The 12,067-nt window shown below is 34.9% G+C and overlaps 2 protein-coding genes across 5 annotated transcripts in view; one reads left to right on the top strand and one right to left on the bottom strand.

Moving 5' to 3' along the window:
- Positions 1–12,067, top strand: part of NOD1 (nucleotide binding oligomerization domain containing 1) — a 143,074-nt gene extending 131,007 nt beyond the window's left edge. For all 3 annotated transcript variants that reach the window (XM_082471737.1, XM_082471736.1, XM_082471738.1), the window contains one exon: positions 1–12,067. This exon is cut by the window's left edge and continues 30,790 nt beyond it. The gene's annotated coding sequence lies outside the window, so the exon portion shown is untranslated.
- ZNRF2 (zinc and ring finger 2) overlaps positions 11,036–12,067 on the bottom strand; it is a 93,113-nt gene continuing 92,081 nt past the window's right edge. For both annotated transcript variants that reach the window (XM_082472083.1, XM_082472084.1), the window contains one exon: positions 11,036–12,065. The gene's annotated coding sequence lies outside the window, so the exon portion shown is untranslated. The remainder of the gene's footprint in view (positions 12,066–12,067) is intronic.

Raw genomic sequence — 12,067 nt, 5'->3', positions numbered from 1 at the left:
CTTACCTAAGACAAATGAAAAATATATATCCACACAAAGACTTGAAGGCGAATGTTTCTAACAGCATTATTCATAACAAAAAAGAGTGGGAACAATCCAAATTTTATCAATCAGTAAATGAACAAATGTGGTATATATCAATACATACAACAGAATACTATTCAGCAAAACTAGGTAAAGAATTATTAATACATGCTAAACATGGGTGAACCTCAGAAACATGTTAGGTGAAAGAAGCTAGATGCAAAAGACCATATTTTGTATTATTCCCTTTATATGAAATATCCAGAAAAGGGAAATTATGGAGACAGAATATAGACTAGTGGTTGCCTAAGTGCTGAGAAGGGGGAAATGAGGAGTGATTGTTAATGGGTATGAAGTTTCTTTATGGTGATGAAAATATTATAGAATTAGACATGCTGAGGATTGCACAAGTTTGTAAATATACTAAAAGCCATGGAATTGTGCACTTTAAATGGTTGGATTTTATGGTTATGTAAATTATACCTCAACCAAAACTGTTAAAAGTAATAGGACAAATATTTGAACAGACCTTTCACTAAAAAAATATGAGTGGCAAATGAGCACATAAAAAGATGCTTAACATTATTAGTGGTTAGGTCAATTCAAACTAAACCAGAAGATACCACAACATACCCACTAGAATGGTCAAAATTAAAAAAGACACTGATGTGGCAAAATCCTCATGCATTGCTGGTGGAAATGTAAAATGGTACAGCCAACTCTGGAAACAGTCTGGTGGTATCTTATAAAGTTAAACAAATATTTACCATACAATTCAGTCATTCCACTCCTAGGTATTTATTAAAGAGAAATTAGATCACATGTTCACATAAAGATTTATATATAAATGTTCATAGTCACTTTATTCGTAATAGCCCCAAACTAGAAATAGCTCAGGTGTCCACCAACAGGAGAATGGATAACACACTATATGATATTCACATTCATATACTACTATTCAGCAATAAAAAAAGAACTGATTCAAGCAACAACACTGATGCCCTCACAAATATGCTGAGCCAAACAAGCCTGACACAAACAAAGTACACACTGAATGTTTTCGTATAATCTATAGTGGCACAAAGCAGATCAACGGCTGTCCAGGCCTGAGGATGGATGGGTGGAAACTGACTGTAAAGGGGCTTGAGGTAACTTTTGAGGGGGGATGGAAATGTACTCACCTTGGTTGTAGTGATAGTTTCACAAGTATACGTGTGTGTCCAAACTCATCAGACTGTATACTTACGATGGATGTTACTGCCCTATGTAAGTTATAAAGTATTAGTTGCTTTTAATACGCTGAGCAGAAAAAAATTTGATTAGAAATATAACACTGTTCTCATTGAGGAAACAGGCCTCTAAAAATGGAAATGAGTTAACAAACCTGTCTGGTTGTCTTTACTGTAATTATTAGGGATGTAATATTCAACATGATAAATATAATTAATACTGATGTATTATATATGAAAGTTAAGTCAGTAAATCCTAAGAATTTTCAGCACAAAGAAAATTTTTTTCTTTTTCTTTTATTCTGTATCTACATGAGATGATAGATGTTTAATGAGCTTATTGTGGTAATCATTTCAGGATGTATGTAAGTCAAATCATTACGCTGTACACCTTAAACTTACACGTGCTTGATAAAACTGGAAAGAAAGAAAAAGAGCTAGATTTCATGCATCCATCCATGTTACTTATATATCTGCTGTGCCATAGCTGATTACCAACTTCTGCTAGGAATACTGAACCATAAGCTCCCTAAAGGCAGGATCTATCTTTTTTCCTGATCAGTGTTCACTAAGTGTCTCACACAGTATCTTCCATCTCTCAAATGTTCAATCAATATGTGCTAAATGAATGAACCACTTCAGTTAACCCTGCATTCTAGTTCAAGTAACTCCCACACATTTTTCTTCATGGTGAGAAGACTTCTGAAGATTACCAACATTAAGAATGAAAACTATATGAGACTATAGCTACTCACACGCCCACACAGTTACCACAGTGCTTTCTAGTGATTGATGTGAGTGTAATAAAACACTATCTTTGAATTATTAACTGCTACATTTTTCATTCCTTGCATTCCTGGTTGCTCATGGCAGCTTACTCAGTGACTCATTGGCAGCTGCTGCTTCAGTAGGGAGAGACAATATGGATTAAAACAAAGACAATTTCAAGTGTCAAAGCTGAGTTTTTGAAAGCCAAAGGAAGAGCCGGGAGCCTGAAGGCCAAAGGGCTTTTGATTTATCAGAGCCGTGTTCTGGAGGCAGAAAGGGCTTTTAAGAATCTATAAGCGTTGCTGGGCAAATCAAGGATGTGAGCCTGGCTGAATAAAGTAGTTTATTCTACGAACCACAGAGCTGGGAAGAATGCATAATAATACAGGAGCAGTTTTCTCATTCAAAAAGATCCAAGAGTTCGATCAAGCAGGAAAGAGAATTGGAGGGGATGAAGCTACAGCTTAGTTGCAGAGGTCTGAAAACATGTTTGGCACTCTCCTCAACGGCTGACACCCTATTTTGGGGGTGTGAGGAAACCCTAGACAAGGGCTGTACACTGGCTACACAACAGGATCACACCAGAACAATCAACTCAAGAATCTCTGGGGTGGGATCTTTAATATCTTTAAAAAGCTGCCTCCGCCTTCCCTTCCTACCTTCTGAGTTCATCTAATGTTCAGCCAAGTGCTGAGAATCACTGGCTTATGAGGATCCCAAAGCAGGAGAGTATAATATCTGTCTTCCCTCGGTGTAGTCCATTCTTGCAGACAAACTCCCTGGCAATCCCACCCCGACTCCTTTCAACAGCTCACTTGAGCACAGAATCGCACACAAACTAGAGAACATCTTACTGAAGAGAGCTTAGAATTTACTGGTGACTCTCAAGCTGGATTTTGAAGAGTCTCAGGTTTGTGAATGAGGGTCAGGTGAACAAGTTTATAAGTTTAAGCATGGATGTGGTAAAAAAGTGAACTACTGGCTAGAAGGCCTGAAACTCATGAAACTGCCCCCACAGAGCTCAACACAGGGGACAACTTAGACTAGTGCTATCATCAGCACTGCTCACAATTCCTACTCATTTGGCTAAAACTTCATACACTAATTCCTAACTATCAAACTGACCAGTTATTCAGAGCCTGTGTGTGCTCACCAAAAAAACTGATGATGACAAAAGCCAGTGACATCTATGAGAGCACACAAAGAGGATTCATTAGACCATCAACCTTTTCAAGATACTTCCAGCCCTTTTCATTGAAAAAATCTGGCAACTCTGCCTCAATTTAGTAACAACATAGGACTAGCTCTGCTCATGCGTAGTAGCTACATTAACTTTGAGAAACTCAGGTCTTCACAAAGTTGGAATTACAAGGATTTCAAAAATATTCAGGTTAAGGACAGAGTAGAAAAACAACCTCCCAGTCATCTAGACCTGTGAGTCCAACACGGTAGCCACTGGTCTCACATGGCTCTTGAGCACTTAAAATCTGGCTAGTTCTGAATACAGATGTGCTATAAATATAAAATATATACCAGATTTCAAAGACTGAAAAACAAAAAGAATGTAAAATATTTCACTGATAGTTTTTAAACTGATTATATACTAAAATGATAATAGTTTGGATACTGAAATACCTCAGGAAGGCCTTTATAGCCTTTGCAATGTTTGAGTTCCAGCAATGGTTGAACCATATACCGTTTGACTTCCTTGATGGCTATCCTCTGAATACCTGGACATGAATATCCTTAACATTTACAGATTTAATAACATTTCAAATATTAATGAGTTACTCTGAAAGGCTCATGACATACAGTAACTTGATATTTTCCCCAAATACAAATTTACATTGCTAATACTGTACAGTTTGCTTTCAGTTATCCAGCTACTAAATGATCAAGACAATTCAAAAGCATTTAAATCTCAAACTGATTTTGTTGGGAGGATATTTTTTGGTCAGGTACTTTTAGAAATCTCATAAAATAATGAACACTGAATTCATAAGTTTACAGGAAAGAACCACAGAAATAAGGCACTGTATGGTATAACAACTCTGTCATTAAGGTACTTACTGCAGAAAAACTGTTTTCACTCTATGTGGGAAACCAAATTTTAAATCATGTGGTAATATTTATGAATATAAGCATTTTTGACATTTTAGAACAATTCCCTTTCAGGTGTGTTAAGTTTCTATTATTCTCACAGGCTTTCCTTGTAGAAACTCCTAGTCTAGGAAGTTCCAAGTTGTCTTCAGGAGCACCTTTGAAACAATTTGGAGATTTTGTGAAAGTTCCCATGGATATGCTGTTATTAGATTAGTGAATGGCGGGGCGGGGGGGGCTTGACTCCTTGACCTAATCTAATACAAGGATATCCCAAGGTCTTTCAGGAACTAATAAACCTCTTCTGGCCTTCCTCTTGCATAGCCTAACCCTCTCATCCCAACAGCAATATCCATCAGGAAAACAGGATTCATCCTTCCTATTACTAAAAAGACTCTGCTTCCAAGAGTAGTAGAAGACTGGTACAACGGAAAGGGTATGGGACAAATGAATCAAAGAGAAAACCTCAAGAATGCTTCAGAAAAAAAAAAAAAAAGAATGCTTCAGAGTACATCTTGGCATTTCACTAAGCAAACCTACTTAGTGAAATGGCTCTACTCCAACAGGTATCTGAGGTTAAGGGGGAGATCAGTGGTGGAGGAGTCCAAGTCACCCAACCCAGATGCCGTTTATCTAGTTCAGTGTAGCCCACTTACCATGAACTTCTAACAGTGTTGGCCACATTTTTGTCTAGACACCCCTTGAACTCTAATACACACACACAGACACACACACACACACACAGAGCAAGCAATTCCTGTCTGGCTTCTCTCTCAAGGCTCTGCCTCCCATTTAAGATCTTTCATGTTAGAATTGTTGTTCTTTATCTCTAGTTCTCCCTCCAGCAGATACTTCTGGCATAATTGGCTTTTCCCAGGGAGAGACATTCTGTCCTTAAGATTCCACCCTTCAGGGACTTCCCCTGGTGGCGCAGCGGTTAAGAATCCGCCTGCCAATGCAAGGGACATGGGTTCGAGCCCTGGTCTGGGAAGATCCCACATGCCATGGAGCGACTAAGCCCATGCGCCACAACTACTGGGCCTGTGCTCTGGAGCCCACGTGCCTAGAGCCCGTGCTCCTCACAAGAGAAGCCACCACAATGAGAAGCCCACACACCGCAACTAAGAGTAGCCCCTACTCACTGCAACTAGAGAAAAAGCCCACATGCAGCAATGAAGACTCAACACAGCCCAAAAAATAAATAAAATAAATAAATAAATTTATTTAAAAAAAAAAAGATTCCACCCTTCAAGATGTGGAAAAAGTACAGCTGGGAGTTGTCTTGGTCTTATCTGTCATCCCTTACATCTAAATGACTACCAAGATGAGTTGAGTTCTTCCATCTTTGCTTTCCCTATTGTCATTGCTTTAGTTTTGCCCCTCATCATCTTGCCTGAATTACTATAAATTTTCTACAGGTCTCTCTACCTCTAGTCCCATTCGTCTCTAACCTGAAGGGTAAATCTGATTGTCTTTTTCCTGCTTAAAATCCTTCAATCATTGTTTGGCACATACATGTCTTCATGATTTGTCACCTGCTTACCTCTCTAGACATAGCAATCCTCCAAGAGTGCCATGCTTGTATGTGCTAAGCTTTCTGCCTGGGAATCCCATTTCCAGCCTCCTGCTCCACATGTCCTTTTATCCATATCCCTTAGAGCTGTGATTATTCTTAAAGACTTAGTCATTCTCTTGCCTAGTCTGAGTTTAATGACCCTTCTCATTACCTCCACAACAGCCTTTGTGTGTACCAATGGCTATCACGGCATTTATTACACCGTATTTGCTTCACCCACTAAAGATTAAATTCCTAGAGGTCAGTTTTCCTTGATTTCTGTATTCTTGGCTCCCTAACAGCCCACAGAACCAAGCAGTGCTTAATATATAACTGCTGAAATAATAAATCTCTAGATTTCAGCAAGAGCAAGATCAGAATCCGCACTGTCCTCTGGAATACTTAGGTTTCTTCAACATATCAGTTAAGGTTTATGAATTACTCCTACACATCATGAATGAAGAGAATAACAAAATTTATTCACAGATGGGCAGAAATATTTTTATTGTTTATAAAAACTACTAACATTATTAAGTGCTTACTCTGTGCCTGGTGCATACACGTTACTTTCCCATTTAATCCTCACAACAACCCTGAAGTAGGCAGAAGTATTACCTCTTTTTATAGGCGAAAGCGAGGCACAGAGAAGTATCTCGTCCAATGTCAAGGAGATGGCAAAACTCGGCAGTCTGGCTCCAGAACTCAAGTGGTTAACCATTATGCTACAAAATTCAATACCTCTTCCATCATGAAAATTGTGCTTCAAAAGATTAATAACTCTCCTTTTAAAAACATAATGGAATGTTACTAAAATACAATCTAAATTTTAAAAGTTATGATTGTGCACTGGCAGACCATCCCTCCCCAAAACTTAATAGCTCTCCAGTAATATTTCAATTACAAATTTACAAAATAGGTTTTACATTAGAAATTTCACAGTACATCTTTCCTAACGGTTACGATAAAAAGGCCTCTTTGTCCATTACCACTACAAACAGTCGTTTATTAAGCTATTGCAGAATTTCAACTAATATTTTTAGATCCAATTTTTGTGGTAATGGGCTGAATTGTAAAAATTCAATTTTTTTCTGTATACAAAAATAAAGAAACTGTGACATCAGTTAATTCATGGTAACCTTTCAGCATTCAGATAATTCTGTTTGATTGTAATGCACTGTCAACTTCTAGACATAAGGGTGGATATGATAAACTTCCTTGAAAACAGTCTTCTCTTATTTTCTACTTCTAAATAATGGGATAATTTGGCAAGATCATTTGGAAGTCTTATTTATTAAAATATCAATAATGAATTGTTCCATTTTAGTTTAGAACACACTAATACAAGTTGTTCCTAACACGTTTTCTCTATTTCTTGTGATTGATGCTTTAGATACCTTATTTAACAGGAAAATATTTTCTAGTAGAGGAAATTATAAAGTATTACAGAAGAGTTGAGGAAACCATGAACAGAGCAGTAGAGGTAAATATCTATCATTATCATGATTTTCAAATAAGGAAACTCATATAGTCATTGCAAAGCAATAAAATGTAATGGACTGCTATAATACAGATCAATATCATCATCAAGTTCCAGAATCTCTTTTGCATCTCTCTATAGGGTCTGCTAACTGTATTACATGCACACAGATGCTCAAAATGCTTTTGACTAATAATGAAAGCTTTTCAAGATGCTGGCACCAGATTCACTGGTAACAGGATACTGATAGAACTCTAAGTTTATAAATATAAATCATCAGTATTTATCAATCTCAGCATACCAAATCAAAAAGGAAGTCATGAGAGTTTAGTAAGAGAAGAAATTAATAATCACTTCTGATTCTAAGACTCGGGGTCCTGAAAGGTGCCTCACAGTCCAGGGCAGAGTTAAGCAGCACAAGGTTGGTTAACAGATACTATAATATCACTTTTTAAAATTTCATTTATTTCTGGGATGTGAGTTTATGCCATGCCACTCTTTACACCTCTCTATAAAACAAGCAACCAACAATCTATCTTATTATTAGCTATTGGTCTAAAATTAATGATGGCTTAAATATCTGAAAATATGTCAACTCCCCTAAGTATAGTAATGTTGCATTTTCAATAAAACTCAACATTAACGTATCTGGTTTTCTTTGATGCCTTTTACTTTCCATAGAGAATCAGATAACTTAAAAGATGAAGTATTTCTCATTCATATAATACAGGGATTCTGTGATTTGAAAAGAACATCCAGTTTCTTAGCTTAAGCACAGCATTCACAGAATATGGTATTTGAAGTATTGTCTGGGTAAGTTATTACCAAAAAAATTTTACCAGCTGTTCCTGAATAAGGATCACTACTAGGAGTATACCAAGTAGCAATTTCCTGTAAAGAAAACCAAGTAACAATTTAGTTTCAGAATGAAAAGATCTGGGTAGAGAAGGAAAGTGGACAACACAGATAACGTAACTACCATAATGTTCCTCACAGTATGTTGTAGCAAAGAAAAAGATCAGAAGTTACATACTTCAGAAACAAAGGGGAATGGGCCAAAGACAAAATATTGGCATGCTAGAATTTTTTTTACCTTAGAAAATATCTAAGAAAGAACAAGGGACACTTCACATTTAACCACTCACTGTCAATATGTTCTGAGTTTACCTCAGGATAAATCAAAATGCGAGAAAACGGCCCAAATGATTTAGAAAACTTCCTGTAACTAACAAACTGTACTCATATTTAAAGCAATATTTACCTCTATGTAGTTTTATAAAATTCCTAATAATCTGATTTATATGGAAACTTTCTCTTTGAAAACATAAGATGATTGGATATTAATATCAACATATAATGTGGCTGTCAATCAGATGGTAGGTTCAATTATTCTTTAATTTTAAAAAAGAGTTTCATGCTTTGTTCAAATGTAGCTTATTGTTAGAAAATTTCCCTTCTTTAACTCTCTTTTAGTAAATAAAATTAGGTAATATTTACATTAAATTTACAGTCTCTTTTCATTTAAAGGAATACCCCTGTGACTTGCTATAATATGTTAAACAATTGCTCTTAAACTTCACTAAACCCAAATTTGGCAAGCGAACTAAGCTTTGAAAAAAATCTGGTATTTTCGTTAACTCATTTAAACTGGAATCTTTTTGAAATACATACTGCAAGTATGCTCCTCAGGCATTTTGGGGCTGCATTCTAGTAGACTGTTTAGTAGGTGAAAACTGAAATAACTGTATAACATTTAAAAGAAATAGAAGACTTGCACTAAGAAACTAAAACCTACCCAGTACCCAACAGTTTAACATGACTTTTTTAGTTGTTTTGGCTACCACAAAATAATGAGTTATAGAAACCATTATTTATATTTCAATCAGACACTGCTCTTAAAACACAATCTATATCTGATTTATAACCAGATCTGAAAAACACAGATGAAGACTATTCTTAGTTTATTTCTCTGGGAAAGAGCCAAAAGAAGACAATAATTGTACTCATATACATTCTTACACTCTCTTACACATTTAGGGGGAAAAAAAGCCAGATCACCGTAAGATGAGTCAAAATTGGCAATAAACCCATTACGAAGAAAAGAGCGGCACTGAAGTGAAATTTCAGAACACATTGCTTTCTATATACCCAACTGTGATCTTATTTGAAAACAAGTATTTACAAAGATTCTAGAAAACTATAACCAACTTGATAACTAGGGTTTCATTCTTTATTTTGTCTCCATAATATTCAGTTGTCAGTAGTTTCAGCTACACATTTAAACATGTAACGTGATTTTATGTCCTACTTACACTATTCAGTGTCTGTATATAAATTTACAAATATTATAAGTGACATTATGTACAATATTACTTATAATATTTTCCAGATTAGCAATTTTGAATTTAAATAAAAACTGGAGCATCTGGGCTTTAAAAAAATTTCAATTTCTAAATTCTTTTTAGGAAGTCACTGATGGAGACTGAATTTAAAGTAAAAAAAAAAAAATGCTACCTTTTGTAAATTTTAACAAAAAAGGGATCACTATAAACAGATTTAAGTAGATACTGTTCTAGACAAATAATGAAGTAGCACTTGACACTGACAAACACTGAACTTTCTCTTAAACCACAGGAGCTTCTACTGTAGGAGCTGCAGCACGGAACCGTATGACAAACAAAGGCTAAGTGAATACGACTGTGAGTGTATGGTACAGGATAAAGAAGGAAAAGGGAATTTAGGCCAATAAACTTTAAAAGTCAATGAGTAAATTATATCAGAAAATCAACTTCCAAGAGAATATCAATAGTTAACTACCACAGCTATAGTAAATCTTTTCCTTCAAGAATGGAAGACAAGAAAATAATTCTTACCATAACAATATACCAGTAGAAAAAAAATTATTCACATTCTAAGAGGTTTTTCTTGGTGTGTGTGTGTGAGAGAGAGAGAAAGAGGGAGAGCAAGAGGGAGAGAAAGCTTACAAAATTGAAAATGTGAACTAAAGTGTATTCATATTAAGATTTTGTGATAACAGAAAAAATTTAAGGAAAGAATATTTTCTTTGAGGGAAGAATATTTTCCATAACTGGTTAAAAAAAAGCACCTATGAAACTGTGCTGTCAGCTGTCACAATGGAGGTTTTGGACTCTTCTATCAACTGCAGCATAACAAAAGACATTTCACAGTAATAACTTTAGGGAAAACATTACCTGGTTTAGGATCACACTGAAAGCAATGAAAAACTCTTTTAATTGTTTATAATATACATATTTTTCTGGGTAGCAGCAGTTGCTCCTGTATGTGCCCTTTTAAAAAATATGAAACAGAAGCAATAGAGTAGAAAAAAAATTGAGAAGGATAAGAATAGCAGCAATAAACAGAAAAGCAAACACTTAAATACATTAAAGAAAAGCTTAAAATAAGGAAACAGTACTGTGTAACTCTCAATTATACTGAGTAAAGTGCACTGCTTAAATTGTTCACTGATAATATTTTCCTTATGTTGAAAACATGAAATCTATTTATTGGTATTTTTGATATTAAAAAAAAAAAAAAGACATTCACTGTTGCAGCCCTGATAGCTCTCTTCCAGTATTTTTTAACCATTCAGATGTATTTTGTGGGAATATTTATTCACATAATTTTGCTTAATACATTTCTTTCTAAACAAGACTGAATTTAAAAGTCTCTAACATTTTCAATTACAGTAATAACACATTAATAAATTATAAATTAACAAAATCTTCATGTTTGCTTTAAAAAATCATTTATCAAATGCTAAACCCCAGATTATCTGGAAAATTAAAGATGCAAATTGCTATAAATCTGGCATCCCAATTAAATTCTGATTTTTAAAAGTATATAAAAATGTCCCTCAAATTATTCCAAGTTCCACTCAAGAAAATTTTATTTTACCCTTTTCATAAGTTATTAAGTTTACAACCTGCTAAACATTTTACCCAAATGTAGGAAAACTGCCTAGAGATGCAAAGCACAATAAAATAATTACATGAAAAGAACAAACAAAAATACCGGTTAAAACAAAGTTACTGTAGCTGGAAGCACTTAAAATTGGTAATTAGTATTTTTTTAAAGTTGCATAGCTGCAAGATGATTCATTGCTGATTAACTGTTGAGCAGTTTTATTTAAAAAGGAAACAACATATTTAATAAACTGCAATTCTGTAGATAATCCAAATTTAATTAATTAAAATGTAATTATGTAACTTGATTTTTTTTTTACTCTTTGGACTGCATTCTGATAATGTTAAACCTTTAATTTAAAGTATTAACATACTTCAGCTTTCCTATGTAGAAGTCTATTTTCCACTCTTGGGGAAAAAAAAAGAAAATCAAAGAACTTGAGATCATGGTCTACATTCAGAGAATGTTTTACTGCTTGATTACATTTCTTGGTTTCACATTCAAGACTTTAATTTTTAAGAAGTAAATTACGTGGTCTTCAATTTAAGAATAGATGAATGCAGGAACATCATGTTGGGGAAAATAAAGGGAACCCAAACTAAAACCCAAAACAAATTAAAAACAACTAGTTGCGCAGCTCTAGAGAACTTAATAAAAAGTAAATCAACTTTTAAATCAGTTAACTTTGGTGTCTGAATATAAAATGTTCATCAGTATTACCTATGTAGATGACTATTAAGGGATGTGCAGCATTTTCAAAATCCCTGTGTGTCCCTTATATGCATGTTTGGTACACTGAGTTCTGTGACAATTGTCCTCTCCTCAGCAGGATTTTTTTCCCTGTATGATTGTCCATCTCTGCATTACTGAGTCTCACAGAACTTAGATTTCTGGCTGAGTGTGCCTGCATTTTTGTTTTTGCTTTTCCAGAGATAAATCTTCATATCCTCTCAGTTTTTCAAGCATCTTGAAAAGACAAGGAAACCT

The sequence above is a fragment of the Balaenoptera physalus genome (genome assembly GCF_965194825.1).
Source record: "Balaenoptera physalus genome assembly, chromosome: 8".
Classification (NCBI taxonomy): Eukaryota; Metazoa; Chordata; class Mammalia; order Artiodactyla; family Balaenopteridae; genus Balaenoptera; species Balaenoptera physalus.
This window is presented reverse-complemented; position numbering and strand designations above follow the sequence as displayed.